Source organism: Brachyhypopomus gauderio, chromosome 15 (genome assembly GCF_052324685.1).
Source record: "Brachyhypopomus gauderio isolate BG-103 chromosome 15, BGAUD_0.2, whole genome shotgun sequence".
NCBI classification, from domain to species: Eukaryota; Metazoa; Chordata; class Actinopteri; order Gymnotiformes; family Hypopomidae; genus Brachyhypopomus; species Brachyhypopomus gauderio.
Window position 1 is genome coordinate 23,248,374 of NC_135225.1, and position 17,401 is coordinate 23,265,774.

Sequence of the window (17,401 nt, forward strand, 5' to 3'; positions counted from 1 at the left end):
AATGAGATTGGGTCCGGACAGGACTGCGTTCGGGTCCGGATCCAGACTGCGGTCCGCCAGTTGAGTACCCCTGCTTTACTGGCTTCATAAACCAGATGCGGATTGGGTTAAACTGGAAATGCAATCTTGTTGTTCTTCGTGCCTCCCTGCCTTAGTGTACTCTTCCCTGCCATTGAAGATTTCTCAGTTTACTTCAAACCCACTAGTACTTTCCACCCTAAAAATCTTCTATCAATTTCGCAATCGTTACAACTTTACCACAGCTTCAGCTCAGGGACCTAAATACAAAAATCATCTGTTCCCTCCTTCTGAACAAGATCCAACATTTAGACAGTGGGGTCTGAGTGGTCTAATGTGTCTTAAAGATCTATATACAGATGGGATATTTGACACTTTTGATAATTTAAAGATTAAATACAATATCCCAAATTGCAATTTTTTAAAATACCTACAAATATGTGACTTTATAAAGAAAACGTTTAAATCTTTTCCTAATCTTTCAGTGATCTCAATGTGGGAACAGCTTACTTTTACATTTAAAAACAGGGGTCTTATCTCAACTTTATACTATCAATTGATGTCAAGCGTTATCTCAGTGCTGGCAGTGCCGTGGCCTTCACAGACATGATACAGTCCCTCCCTCCCCTCTCAGAAAATGGGGATGAGCTAGTTGAAACATTCACACACAGAGTTAGGAACTGTATTGATGCTGTGGCACCAAAGGTAACTAAAATAATCTCTGGTAAAATTAAGATGCCATGGAGAAACACTCCATCTATTGTAAAATTTAGGCAAGATTGTAGGCAGGCTGAGAGACGTTGGCGAAAGTCAAAATTGCAAGTACATTTTGATATTTATAAAACAACATTGCAGAATTACAACAGTGAAGTGAAATCAGCAAGGAAAAACTACTTCTCTACCTTAATCAATTCATCCAATAATAACTCGGCTGTCTTGTTCAGAAGCATAGATCAGCTAGTAAACCCCACCTCCTGTGGCTTCCCTGAGACTGTTTCAGTTGAAAAATGTGAGGAGTTTGCTATATTTTTTAGGGACAAGATTACTAGTATAAGGCAGAACATAGCAACAAGCACTAATAGACCATCAACCCTTACATCAGTTACTCAGCCTAACTTTAATATGTCTTATTTCCAAGAAGTTGACATGGTAACACTACTTGATGTGATCTCATCACTAAAATCCTCTACTTGTGAACTGGACCCTTTACCAATGTAACGGAGACAGCCAAAGACATTGCAAAATCACAAAGTGGATTACTTTCACCTTGGGAGGCAAGAGACTAACCCATCCACAGCTCTTTAAGTGTATGTAAACATAAACACTGGTCCTTCGCTCGGTAACAATCACCAAGGAATTCCTACTCCTAATGGCTCTCCTCTCCAAAAAGCTTAGGAAGACTTAACTTATCTGATCGTCTGAGAGTAAAACAAAGACCCTTACTGTGCTCTGGCCAGGATCAACCCTTCTCAGGAGGGCACAGAGCACAGAGAGCAGGAAAGGTCTACACCCATAAGCCTAAATCACAGGCCTATCTGATTCCCCAAGGTTTGACCCCAATTTATAACACCTTGAATTCTTGTGTTAAGACCCAGAACTAAATGTGCAATATTTTGGAAATCCTTGTAACTCCAAATCTGAACTGTACACGGAATTGGAATTCAGCCTACAGGAACCAGCTCGGCGAATGCAGTCTAGAGACACCAAACATGACTATCTTTCACCCAAGGAAAGGACAAGTATGCATGGAACCAATATCCAGCTTCCCAGCCTTCAGGCACCAGGACAGAGTACCTCTTAATTGAACATTATGTGATCTGTGGTTGATATAAAGAAACCAATCGTGATCTTTCATGTATTCAGCATTACGTATTGTTATCAGAATCTTTGTGGTTATATAATCACACCGCATTGATGCATATCCATGTATTACTATAATTTCAGTAGTTAGATACACCTATCTTTGTAGCTTTTAATTGTATCGTGAAGGCATGCATGGATATACATATTCTTGTGTGTTCTGCTGTTTAGATATGCATGCTCATTAGGTTCTGTGTGTTAAGGTCATAGAGACCTACATATTCTCATATCCATGTGCTACATTATTTGAGATCTATCAATACACTTGTAGTCCAGTGTAATGTCTAATTAAGATTTATATATCTATCCGAGTATCAAAATGTAATGTGCTATAGTAGGCATATACATATACATGTATTAAGTTGTGCCACTTACCAAATGTAACCATGTTCATATGTGCTTTTGTGACCTCATATTCATACCTGTCTGTGCATTATGTGTCATTCAGTGTCCAGAAGTGGAAATTAAGAATGGCTCAAGGTATAGGCTGGTAGAGTCAATTTAATACTTATTTAGGCAGAGCATACAAATCAATTTATTTAGGAATCAGAGAATTCCAATTGTCTTGAAATTGTAATAGTCTGCTTTTGTCTACCATTAACTAAATCTCTGAGAGACGGGCAGGGTCACAAACCCCCCTTCTCTCCCTTCTTCCCTCTCTCTCCTTTCTCGGATTACCTCCTGTCCGGGCAGAGATTATGCATATTCAGAAATCAGAGTCCAATGATCACCAGAATAGCAACTCATGGGGAACTACAGTCACGCCCCTAAATGTTGCTTAAAAAGTGTCCCTCGAGAAGTGGAAAGCAGAGTTGGAGTGATGCCAAGAGACCGCAATTAAGTTCGAACTTTATCCAACTTCTAGGAGATCTTTGTTATAATTTATTTCTCGAGAAAGTGTTTTGTTTAGTCTGTGTCGTCGTCAAACTTACTTTTGTTTTCATTGTTTTAAAGTCAAGCTCATCTTCCTTTCTTAGTTAAATTCGAGTTATTTCTGTTTGGCCGATAGAAATTAACTTTAGTTTAACTTCGAAGTCCATCTCATCAAGTGAACTGCTACCCTCCAGCCACGACTGTGACGTCATCGCCAGGTCTTAGCGATTCGAGCCGTCTTGAAAGACAGACTCAGCTGACCCAGCCACCTCAGGAGTGAACGAACATTGAACGCGCGTCGGCCGACACGCCTTCCTCCCCCCGGACACACGCACGGACGTGCCGGGCTACGTCACAGTAAGACCCAGAGTTCATGTGCTGTTTTGGGGTTGCCAGTTCGTCTGTTAACGACCAATTATATCTCTACCTCCCATGATCCGATTTAGCAATAGTTGTTACTATAGAAATCTATGCCCGGATCTTCCCTTCATACTATCCCACTTTCTTTCTAAAACATCTATAATCCATTTAAGTTCCATGACCGTCAATAATTGCTGATTATTCGCTGTTGTTGTTTAATGTTCCATTCTTTGTTGTTTACTATTATATATCTGGTTTGATTAGTAGATTCAAGTATAGGTTTAATTTCACTTTGAGCCAAATCATTCCACATGTTACCCTTTATATCAATTGTCATATTAACCATTTAATAAATTTTGATATTTGTTCATTAATCCAGTCACGGTGGTAAATACATATTTGATTGATGGTATTAGGTCACTGCGCGGAATTAGATCTTAACCCTTTGTTAATGAGACTGATTAAACCATATTCCACCTATCTCCGTTATCACAATACTGGTTCCTGAGCAATCAGGATGGTGCCCCGTTCATAATTCACAAACTAACATATGTATCCGCTACACCAACATGCTTTTTCAAGCAGGTTCTGAGCTCATTAGCAAATGAAGTTCTAACGATTGTTAATCAGTCTCTGCAATTGGGTGAATTCCCTAAAATTCTTAAAACTGCAATGGTTAAACCACTATTAAAGAACAGAAATCTTGATCCCACAATTCTTAATAATTAATCGACCTATATCTAACCTTTCCTTTCTTAGCAAAATAATTGAAAAAGTAGTGTCAATCCAGTTGAATGACTATGTCAAAGTAAATCAAATAAATGACACTTTTCAATCTGGTTTCAGAGCTCCACAGCACTACCTAGTTAAGGTAGTAAATGACTTGAGATTGAATAAGGATGCAGGCAAACTCTCAGTCCTTTTTCTGCTAGATTTAAGCGCCGCTTTTGACACCGTTGATCATGAAATACTTCTTGATCGACTACAGAGCTGGGTAGGCCTTAGTGGCTTAGTCTTAGACTGGTTTAGATCGTACCTAACTGGGCGTGATTACTATGTAGCATTAGGTACCTCTTCCTCCACACGTCAAAAAAATAACTTGTGGCGTCCCCCAAGGATCAATTCTTGGGCCGTTACTATTCAACCTATATATGCTTCCGTTACCACACATCATTAATAAACATGGTATTAGTTATCATCAATATGCAGATGACACTCAACTTTATATTTCGCTAGAACCTAAAGCCCTAAAATCAATTTGCTCACTGTTTGACTGCATAGATGATATACAGACATGGATGTCTGACAATTTTCTGCAGTTAAATAAACAGAAGACAGAGGTTCTTGTTATTGGCAGTGATTCACAAAGGAATGATGTCCAGACTTATTTAAATCAAATGAATTTGAATGCCAGACAATGTGTTAAGAACCAGGGCGTCACCTTTGATAATGAGCTCAGCTTCAAATCACACATCATGACTACATGCAAGACAGCTTATTTTCACCTTCGAAACATCGCTAAGGTCCGAGATATGCTCTCTCCTGCTGACAGTGAAAAACTTGTCCATTTATCACATCAAGGCTAGATTATTGTAACGCTGTTCTATCTGCTCTTCCAAAGAGCTCTATTTCGCACCTACAGCGAGTTCAGAACGCGGCTGCAAGGATTCTGACCCGCAGGAGAAAGAGAGATCATATTACACCTGCACTCCACTCACTGCACTGGTTACCTGTCAGCTTTAGAATAGATTTTAAGGTTCTAGTCATGGTTTTTAAATGTCTTCATGGTCTTTCCCCTCTTTACCTGAGTGAAATGATGGTTAGATATGTTCCAGTCAGGTCTCTCAGGTCTTCAAACAGTAATCTACTGGTGATTCCTAAAAGCCGATTAAAGATTGGCGAGGGTGCTTTTAGCCACTATGGCCCAAAGCTCTGGAATTCTCTTCCTGAAGAGCTCAGAGGCATTTCATCCCTGCATAGTTTTAAGAGCAGTCTCAAAACATTCCTGTTTAGATCTGCTTTTAGTTAAGAAACTCTATCTTAATAGTTTTATCTTATTTACTTTACTTTTTATTATCTTATTTACTTTACTTTTTTATTTTTTGTTATTTTAATATTTTTATCTTTAATTTCTTTTAACTTTAATCACTTTGAGTTACATGTATGTATGAAAGGTGCTATACAAATAAAGATTATTATTATTATTTTTAAATCTCAAATTCAATTACTTTTAAGACCTTTTTAATACCTCTCACAAGAAAAAATAATACCAGGGTTGCCAACTTTTCAAGATCACTTGGAGTGAGATTTGAACCTGGAGGGGGTGGCGAACGTAAATTGTTGACGGGGTGTGGGGGGGTGTGGGAGGGTGGCGACCATAAGTTGTTGACGGACGGGGGGGGGACTTCGCGGGGACTTCGCAACGTGTCATGTATAAACCAAGCTTGACGCGGCTCAGGGATTACGGCACATGCAGCGCCGTGCGCGGGGCCCTAGTGCCTGTACATTTACATTGTAATGGTCCAATGAAGGTAATTTAAAAATCAGGACATTTCCTCACAGGACGTGAAATACATCCCGGGAAATACGGACGTTTGGTCGCACTACACAGTAGACAAATCATTTTTGGCACTTACAGCTAAACTGCAGTTAGCAGCTAATGACTCGATATGCATATTACTATTACGAGTGATATCATATCGCTTGTGTTTTTCAGATTTCATATGAGAATCCAGCGCTTTACAGCCCATTGTACCAAGTCTGAATGTTTTTTGGCAAGTTCACATCGCGTCTCATACGGATCACTGGAAGGTTTCAGCCAGCCACAATATTTTTCATCCTCCAGCCACTTCATTGAATTGACTTTTACCCATGTCTGCATCCTTGTATTGTTGTTCCCGCCGCACCCCTCAAATAAGAAAAGCAGCGTGCTGGCAGCTAAAGCATCGTCTGCTGTTTCCACCTGTTAGGTGACGTACTACTGCCATTAGGCGGAGTATACGGCCGTTGCGGAAATGATAATTATTGTGGGATATACATCGGTAAAATAAAACAGAAAAACTGAGCAACACACTTAGGGCGTACTCACACTAGGCACGGTTTGCTGGTTCCGTGCTGGGGCCCGGTTATCCCCCCTCCCCACTCCCCCTCTGGCCGGCACTCACACTGCCTTTATCAAACCGGCCCGAGCACGCTTACGTCATCACAACGCCGCTTTATTTGGAAAAAAAGCGCGCTCGCACAACACTATGGAGTTCACGATTCTCTTTTTATTGTATTTTTGGAGTCGTTTTGGGAGTGCAGAAACACGGTGCAAGCACAGATTTATCGATAATTTAACACAACGATTGTCTGCTAATCGCTTTGCCGCTATGACTGTTTACCGTGAGCAGACGAGGCACCAAGCGGGCCCGAGTCCACGCGAATCTTGCCCTGGCCCACCTCTTCAAGCGGGCCCGAGCACGGTTAACTGATCCGGGCCCGGGCACGGTTGGAGCGCTCACACTAGCCAAACAAACCGTGCTTCGGCAGGCAACCGTGCCCGGGCCCGGATCACAGAGCCTAGTGTGAGTACGCCCTTATTTAATGCCTCGCCTCCTAAAATTCCAGACATTTTAAGACATTTTTAGACCTTGAATATGTAAAACTAAATTTAAGACATTTTAAGACTTTTTAAGGACCCGCGGGTACCCTGTGGGATCACCTTCTATCATATTTTGAAAATTTACAGAAATTACCCTGAAAACTAGATGCAAGAATGGATTACAGTTGAAAGGATGTAATGCCATTTGTGCATGTGGATATGTATACGTGTGGGCTTGTTTGTGCACATGTATATGGATATATGGGGGTGTAATTATATCAAGTGTGTGTGTATATGTGTATGTGTACAAGTATACTTGTATAAGACTTGCCTTATTTATCAAGTTGATTGATTACAATTGAGATTTGTAACACAGTGTATGTTACATATATGATTAATATAACAGCTGCTTGTTTGCGGGGAGTGGGAAGAATGTTCTGTTATTAGTTTTAGTTTATTTTGGAAAAAGAATGTAAAACCATGGAAGGAAATGTAAATACTCTGTATCTGTACTGCAACACTACATACCTGTATTGTACCCTCCTTCAAAATAAAATTGTCAAAAAAAAAATCAAACACGTTACATAAATGTCTCACAGGCACGAGAGGCAGAAAATGTTGTCTCAAGTGTGCACACACAGTAAGCAACTAGCTGAGCAAAATTGACTCCAAGGCTCAATCTGAGAGTAAATGATTTTTGGTTGTTGATGTGATTAACATCTTTTTTTTGTACCAGTACATCCAAATTCTTAGTTTTGGTTTATGTTTGATGTTTATGCTTCAGTGGTTGACCTCATACTATTTTTTAGATTTGTTAATGTCAAACCATACAACGAGGCACTGTGTCATGTCCAGCTCTGCCCTCCTCCCTTGTCCCGCCTAGTTTCCCCGTTTCCTTGGTTTCCATTTTGTCTGCCACGCCCCCGTCCTTAAAGTTCCCACCTGTGTCTCGTTTACTTCCCTGGGTTTTGTGTATGTAGTTTCCCTTGTCCTGTCTACCCTCGTCGGTCATTGTACATGAGTCCCTCCTTGCTCTGCTTCTCTTCCGTGTTTCCTGTGTAGCTTTTTGCCTGTTCCTGCTCTCAGTATTGTCGTTGGTTGCTTCTGTTAGTTTATGCTTTCTCCCTATTGCCTTCTGCTCCACTGTTGTGTTTCTCTTCTCTCTCTTCTGTTAGTCGCTGCCCGCTTGGTTATATTACAGTCCTATGTTTAGTTTATGATCCTGTACTTGTCGTTTTTGTCTAGTTGTCTTGTACTCCCGTCTGATTGTTATTCCGTTCTGTATACTTTGTTGTAGTATAGCGTTTGTTTGTTTTCTTTTTGGTAAACTCTTTAACTTCACTCCTGCCTCCGACAAACGTTACACACTGCAATGCAGCCTGCAGTCCTTGGAATTAAACCTAAGCTCAGTAATGTTTAATTTGTTTGCCATATAAGGCCAGTGTGAACACAACATGACTAAGCACAAAGCACAAAGTGCAATGTGTGCAGATTTAAATCAAATTCTTGGGTCATCCTACTACCCCTGAAAGTGATGGCCATTAAAAAAATTCAAAAGTCAACAAACTGGCCAGGACCAAATTACAATTCATTATTTTTTTTTTTGATTGATTGATTGATTTGATTTATTCCAAGCCAAGCCAACAATTACAATCCAATATTACAATTACATATAAATATTCATATTTTTACAGTTACACATATGCATACATTACGCATACATCAACATACATACAACAACTTGGAAAGGAGTGGGATGAAGCCATGCTTATTAATTCCCACCCCCCGTCCATCCCAAATCAGAATCCATCTTTTTGCTGCCATCCACAACCCACAACACTATCACCCACACAACATTATAGATACATAGTATCCCAGATTTATTCCATATTACATATGTCCATTTCACATTACTATGTAGGTAGTTATATCAATATGAATTACTCTACTAACAATAACAACAATAACCGAGATAACAACTACAATGGTTGTCATCACTATTACTATTACCATCACCCTCATCACTCCTATCGTCATCATCAATATTTATTATTATTATTATTATTTTTATTGTTATTATTATTATTATTAATATTATTATTATTATTATTTTTAATCCAACAATGACTGCCTAACTGGCTGCCACGTATTGCAACCAAACTTTCTTTATATTTTGATTTAAAATAATGAATATTTGAACATTGCTTTAGTTGTTGCCCCAGTTGGTTCCAAAGCTTAACCCCACACACAGACACACACAAACTTTTCCTCTTTGTTCTTACTGGCTGAATCTTAAAGTTGCCACTACCCCTCAAGTTATATGCCCTTTCTCTCTGTGTGAAAAGCTTTTGAATATTAGTAGGCAAACTATTTTTATTTGCTTTATATAGAAGCTGTGCTGTATAGAAATCCACCAGATCAGGTAATTTTAGTAATTTAGACTGTAGGAACAACTTATGAGTGTGATCATAAAATCCTACTTTATGAATAACTCTCACAGCATGTTTCTGGATTAAAAAGAGGGGATATAGTGAACTTTTGTAGTTATTGCCCCAAATTTCTATACAGTAAATTAAGTATGGCAATACTAATGAACAATACAATAAATACAATGCATTGTAATTCAGAAAGTATTTAACCTTGTTAATAACTGAAACACTTTTAGAAACTTTACTTTGTATGTGTTTGATGTGTGGTTTCCAGCTTAGTTTACTGTCTATGGTTATTCCTAAAAATTTAACTTCTGACACAGTAGCAATACTAACACCATCTATATTTATAACCTGATCTAAATTTTCCTTATTGTACCCGAAGAATACAGCTTTAGTTTTATTTAAATTTAAAGAAAGTGTATTAATATCCATCCATACCTTTAATTTATTTAATTTATTATATTTTAGGAATGTGTTCCTACTGCAGACCATGCATGCCTCGAGACCCTGCTGTGCACAATAGCTCACGGGAGGGGCTTACTAGCCCACAGTGCACTTAGTTAGACATGAGAAGCAGAAAAGGCCTTCAAACACTGCACTCATTGCAGTAACTGAGAAACTCCATGCGGCTAGAGCAACTGGACTATCATCAGTTCTGATTCTGCTTGACCTTTCGGCGGCCTTTGACACAGTCAATCACAAGATCCTCCTGTCCATCCTCTCAGGCCTTGGTATCACTGGCAATGCATGGACGTGGTTTGCATCCTACCTGGAGGGTCGTTCCTACCAAGTAACATAGGGAGGATCAACATCCACGCCATGCAAACTCTCTACCGGTGTTCCACAAGGCTCAGTGCTGGGTCCACTTCTTTTTTCCCTTTATACCCGCTCACTGGGTGAGTCAATCTCTGCACATGGCTTCTCTTATCACTGTTATGCGGATGACACCCAGCTCTTCTTTTCCTTCCCACCTTCTGACACACAGGTTTCAGCTCGAATCTCTGCATGTCTAAAAGACATTGCCTCTTGGATGGCAGCTCACCACCTAAAGCTTAACCCAAGCAAGACAGAGATGCTGTACATCCCTGCAAGAGCCAGTCCTCATCATGATCTCATTCGAGAACACTGTGATCACTCCATCCATAGAAGCGCGTAGCCTTGGTGTAGTTGTCGACAATCAACTCTCCTTCACGGCCCACGTTGCTAACACAACACGATCATGCAGATTCGCCCTTCACAACATTCGGAGGATTCGGCTATTTCTCTCTAGGGAGGCCACTCAGGTCCTTGTCCAGTCCCTTGTTATCTCAAGACTGGACTACTGCAACTCCCTCCTGGCTGGTCTTCCTATGCATGCCATCAAACCCCTGCAACTGATCCAGAACGCTGCAGCTCGGCTGGTCTTCAACCTTCCCAAGTTCAGCCATGTCACTCCCTTGCTGTGCTCCCTCCACTGGCTCCCGGTAGCTGCCCGCATCAAATATAAAACCCTGGTGCTGGCCTACAAAGCAAAGAATGGTCCAGCTCCTCCTTACTTGATGGCCATGGTAAAACCCAGAAGCATACCTAGAGCCCTCCGCGCCTCAAGTATGACTCGTCTTGAGCCTCCATCATCCAGGACACATGGGAGACAAGCATCCAGACTTTTCTCTGTTCTGGCTCCAAGGTGGTGGAATGAACTTCCCTTGTGTGTCCGAACATCGGAGTCACTTGCTGTCTTCAGACGCCGACCGAAGACCCACCTCTTTCAAGTGCACTTTACGTAATTTATGCTTTGCCTATTGTGCTTTATCGTCTCTTTCCTCAGGTGTTTGTTACAGGTATTGCTTACTGTCTTTTTCTCAGGTATTGTGCATAATTGGGTTATAGGAATTGCTTACTGTCTTTTTCCTCAGGTGATGTGTATATTCAGGTATAATAATGACTTGGCTTAATTGTTAGGTATCATATGACTTTCGTCTAGTGGTTTTTCCAGCTTAGAGTACCTTGTGTTCAGGACTATCTATACTACCTTGGAGATTCCAAGCAACTACATAGCACTTTTGTAAGTCGCTCTGGATAAGAGCGTCTGCTAAATGCCATAAATGTAAATGTAAACAGCTAAAGAGAGCATTACAGCAAACTCCAACATTGGGTTTGTCTAATCCAGATCTCCCATTCATGCAGACAGCAGATGAGAAGTAAGGTTGTATGACTTTTGTATTGGTACAACCACATGATGTTATACTGCGTACTCTACTGTACTGGGACCAGTATCTTACTATTCAGCCAAAACAGATCCTGTGACAGGCAGGGCTCCCTCCCTGTTTCAGAGTGGTAGCCGCTGCTGAGAAAGCAGTGAACGCATCACGTGATGTTGTCACACATGACAGCGGCCCGCTGGCTCAGATATCACACCGTTTTATTAGGAATGCCAAATATCAAAGTTAAAAGATGTATAGTTCATAACCCTGCAATTATTTTGCCAACAGAACAGGACGGTGACCCACACTGCTGTGTGGTGGCAGTAGTAACTTCCAACAGGCATGAAGAGAGAATGACCATCAGTGCCTGCCACAAGCAAGTACAACGAAAATGTTGAATTATTGTGCGAACCTGTCGTCTGCTTTATCACAAGTTCACAGGTCTGTGAAGGAGGCCCTGCCAAGGACGTTGGAGGTAGTGCAGCACAACCTGAAACCAGGAGACTGGGTGGTCATGAAGGACTTCAGAAGGAAGAGCTGGAAGACACAGAGTGAAGAGGTCCATTCCAGATCCTCTTGACAACCTCGACGGCGATAAACGTGGCAGAAAAGGCAACATGGATATATGCCAGCCACTGCAAAAGGGTTCCAGAGCAGCCGAACACACGAGTGTAGGTGTAGGCTTGGTATAGGATAAGGGAGGGTGTTCTGGGTGCCTCTGCTAAGGTGGGAGGAGTGCAGATTGGGCGTGCCTGCACTCAAAGCACAGTGGCTGTCAAGAATGGTTAACGCTCACCCACCAATCAGTACTGAGCCCCGGAAACACTTGGACAGGAAAAAGCAAGGATGAAAGTGGTGCAGGAAGGTGAGAGATAATAAATTTGGAAAAAGGGCAAAATAACAAAATAAAAATAACTTTGAGTGTCCAGTGTTCATACCCCATGTTTTTTCATGGTACTCAGAATTTGGGAAACACAAGCATGTAAGATACAATTTTTACATCTGCAAAGACCCATGTAATTCATGGGGGTGGGTCAAGAGGGATCTGGGTGGAAGCATAGGGTATGATACAATGAAATAAAGGTGGCATGGGTAGGAGACGCATGAAGACTAAGTGCATCGTGGCCGAGAGCAAAGCAGAGCGACTCGGGACAGTACTGGTGTTGTGTGGATCAGACAGGCAGGGACCACTGCTCGCAGGTGACGATAATGGTACACGCTCCCAAAACAACAGTAGATACCTTGAAGGACACAGATGATAAGGAGGACATTAGAGACGTAGAGGAACAGCACGTAGACTTTCCCATTGTCACACATACAGACACTGCTCAGAGAGCAAACTTTCAGTGTCAGGGCAATGTAGCCTGTGCACTGGCTATACTTCAGAAACAAACACTGGAGGTTGAAGGGCCTTGTTGGATCTGCTAAGCTCTCTCTAGGAGATGGAGCTCAGTTCCACTGACACATCATATGTTAGAGAATGATAATTCAACGGTAATTCAATATGAATTATTTACAGAATCTGCCGTTGACGAGCGTTTTTTACAGAGCGCAGCCGTCAATTCCCTGGATTCAAGCCCAGCTGAACACAATCGGCCTCCGTAGCTGGGCTACGCCTGTGTGTATTGACATAATCAAATAGGTAGCGGCCAGATAGGCTACACTATGGTAGGCTCAGCTCCAGCGCAGGACATTTTAGATACAAAATGAGCACCTCTGACGGCAACACACAAGTGTGTGAACATGCTTCCACAAGTAAAAACGCAGAAGACATAATTGATAAGAGAGGGAGGACAAATTCAGTGGTGTGGAAGTGGTTCGGCTTTTGTATGTCTGATAAACTACAGGATTCAGTTTGCTGCAAATTGTGCCGGAGAGTGGTGCCGACTAGCAGCAGTAATACATCAAATCTGTTCCACCACCTCAAGCAATTTCACTACATAGAATATTCTGAGAGTCAAAAAATGAGGCACCAAAAACGTTTAAGCCAACCTGTTCCTCAAACATCGCCAGCATCTGTGTCAACCAAAGAGAACCCCATGCAGCAGACACCCCTGGTTGCATTCATGTCTTATGACAAACAGTCCAAGCGCCATACAGACATCACTAAAGCTGTAACAAACTTCTTCCTGGCCGGAGGTATTTTTCACGCACAGCTATAACCAAGCTTTATGACGAAGTTATGTTGTGTATTGTATATTTGTATTGCTAAAATAATTGCAACAACAAATAGTTTCTCAAAGTGTGAGGCGCTTAGGTATTGCAGGTGGGTTGCAAGAAATCGGAAGAAAAATTTTTTTAAGCCTGCAGACGTGCCAACCTTTACGCATTTTGCATAGCAGATACGCATTTAGACATCGAACTACGCTGCTATGATTTGTTGCGTTAAAATACGCGAAAAGTCATTGATGTCTGTGCATTCGCGCACTAGGCAACTCATCTATGGGTGTAACCGCATTGGGTAGCAACCTGTTGGGAAAAGAAGTTTTATCGCCAGTTGCTAGTTTTTTTTTTTTAAGTTTGAGAAACACTGCACTAACTTAACCTATTACAGCAGTGGGTGCATATTTTTTGTAGCTTTTTAAAATTTGTTTTATATATATACACAGTTATGTTGTGTGCAATGCAGGCCTGCTATATAGTTGTTGCTTGCTATGTCATATGAATTTTATTAAGCATTATACCTTGCATTTGGTGAATAAATTGTTGCAGCTGGGGTGATCTGTGTTGTGCATGACTAAAGAGAATTGCACTTCACCCATGAGTTGCTGCTCATTACTTGGCTCTTCACCATACCTAGACACTAGCTTTTGCTTAGTACTTGAGTGGCCTATAGTTATGACCAAGTTTTTCATACCCCCATTTAAGTGATCTTGTAGGCTATTAATTATTTCCTAATTAGCTTAAATTGATTGCATTAAACAAATAGATATTCTTTCAATTAAATCTTGCTGCACTAAGTGTGGGATTTTTTGCTGTAAAATAATAAGAAAATGTAGTTAAAATATAAATAAATAAATAAAACTACAATTTTTTCTTTCTTTCTGCCAGAGAAAGTTAACCGAGACAAGCGAGTAGAACGAGCAATTGGGGTTTAATTTAAAGTGAAAGGTATTTATATTGATGATGCCTAGATAGGTTTATGTTTGGCAGGGATGTCATGTTTTTGTTTGTATATGTAGGCTATATACAAATAAAAGTGATCACTGATGTATTTAGACACTTTATTTCTAAAGCATTATATTGTTTTTGTGGGAGGAGGTTTCAAAGACGTCAGTTACATTTTTAGACTGTAGTAGATACAGACTTCCATTGTAGGGATACTTGGCAGTTTTTCTGAGGCCTTCAAAGCATTTATATCAAAATCAGAATTATATTGTATCGACCGAAATTAAGGAATATATTGCAATATAAATTTTGGCCATATCGTCCAGCACTAGTCACAACCAAATGCTCAGCCATACAGAACAAAAAGAAAATAGTTTTTCCAGGTAATGTGTCTCTAGAAACTTCAGCAGGCTACATGTGGGCATGCAAACAACATGCATACCACCATCTTCCAAAGAAGTGGCACAGGTGCTGTTATCCGGTGATGATAGCGCCCGCCTTTTGAATGAAATTCAACACTGAATGATGTTAGGGAAACAAACAGAGACAAAGGTGATCATTTTTGGCTCACACACAGATGCCTGAGTAATACCAGAACTGTTACCTTTGGGACCCATGGACGGGCGTGCAGATAGGAACAGGGCTGTCGCTTGCTTTCTCAACTGGGGTAGCAGCATCAGTTAACAAGATTTTCACAACAAAATCTCCAGCATTATAGAGCACATGAAACAGTCTCTGCCCCACCTGAGACAGGGTCAGGTCCCTGCGTGATATGGCAGAGTATTTGTAAGAACTTGGGAACCTGGCTGGTCACAGTATGCACCCCTATACTTGATCTTGTTATTTGTTTGCGTGCCATGTCTCCTGACTCTTCTGAGAGTTGGGGTAGCATGTGCTGTCAGTTCTCTCTACAGGACCAAGGAGCCCCAGATGGTGACCAACTGGAGGACTGCGATGAAGATCTACTGGACCAGACGATGATCGGCACGAACTGTGATTTATTCATATATCTGTATTCAATGTAATTTGTCCATAAATGGGCAACACGGTGGCTTGGTGATTAGCACGTTTGCCTCTCAGAACTGGGGTCTTGGGTTCAAGTCTCTATCTGAGTGGAGTTTCCATGTTCTCCCTGTGTCTGTGTGGGTTTCCTCTGGGATCTCTGGTTTCCTCCCACAGTCCAAAAAACATGGAGTTTAGGTAAATTGGCATTCCCTGACAAATTCTCCCTGAGTCTATGTCTCTATGTTCAATAAAAAGCAGTTGTCTGAGTGTCTATGCATGAATGTGTGTGTGCTTGTGTGCCCAGTGGTGGGTGGTGCTCTGCCACTAGGCTCTCCCCTTCCTGCACCCCATTCAGTCCCCCAGGGGGCTGTAGATCCCGAGAGTACACTGTGCGCAATTGGCTGCTGCTTCTCGCCGGTGTGTGATCGGTTGTGCAAGAGTTGTACCTGTGTTAAAATTGTAAATTGCCTTGGCTATCTTGAAAGGCGCTATAAAAATTTAACATTCATTTATTAATTCATAAAGTAAAGGAGTGTCGGCGCAAAATTTATATCTGGTCTTTCTGTAATCATATTCATCAGTATTCATATATGTTTTGGCCACTATTAGTATTGAGTAGAATGGAAATCACTTTATTAATGTATATTATGCATATGTTAGGCCTAGGACACATTGATCAGTGTATGCTTTACAGGCCTGTAGTTAAATATCTCTCTCTCTCTATCTCTAGTGGTAAAATTGTGTGTGTGTGAGCACTCCTTGTGAGTTGAAGGCAGACAATCCTGAAGGTCTTGGGCCTGTAGATAAGGGCTTCAGACGTCAGAATGGTAGTGAGGTGCCCACGCCTGGCGAACCGGAGGAACAAGGAGACATTGGCATGAGGACCCTGGCAGGGGAGGCTTACACCTCATGTAAGCCTCATGCATAACACCTATCACGGAAGTATGATGTAATCATGTAGCAGAAAATAGTATAAAACTATGGTCTGTGAAGGGGGGGGCAGCTCTCTCTTGCGGACGCTTTTGAGTGTGTGTAACAAAGATCTCTGGATCGATCCATCTTTCTATTTTTCTATCTTTTGTCTTTAATAAACTTTACTTTGATTCCATACTCAACTGCTCGCCATTAAGGTTCAAATTTCCACAAGACAGGATAGTTTGCGATATGATTTAGTCAAAGCATCAATATTACGTACATATGAATTAGTTCCAGAGGCATATCCAGAGTGACTTACAAAGTGCTTTGAATCTGTTCACAAAATTCATCGTAGATAATAGTACAGATAGGCCAGAATTCAAGGTACCCTTGAGTCAGAATACAACTAAACTACAGGAATAAATGTCATTACTTAGTATTTGATTAAAACAGGTTCATTTAAACAGTAGGTAAACTTTTACCAAGAAGCACAAATAACCATAGACAGACACACAATTCTCCACCATATATTGGAGACAAATGGGAGTGTCATTATCGTTATAAGGTTGGTCACATAGCTGTAAATTGTTTGGCGTTAAAGTGGAAGTTAGAGAGGCAAAATTTAAGTTCAGCCAAACCTGTTGCATTAATTAACACCGTAGATAAGGGAGTGGTTGAACATTGTGGAGATACAAAATCCGCAGTGGATTTGGGTTATGAACCTTTTATGTTGCATGGTAGGGTTGGTCTGGGCACAACAGACATGGGCGTTGCTGTGAACATTTTAAGGAATACGGGTGCGGCGCAATATCTTATTTTATTGAATGTTGTACGACAAATACCCCATTCATTTACTGGGTCATATGCTGTGTGTAGAGGTTTGAGAATGAAATATGTGAAGGCAGCTTTACATTCACTTCGGCTGATGTCAGATCTCGTTACTGGGACTTTTGATTTTGAAGCTTGTGACAAACTCCCTCTTTAGGTGCTGCAGCCATATTGGAGTTTCCAACACTCAAGACTTGGCGTGATTTGCGACGGTTCCTGGGTATGGCCGGGTATTA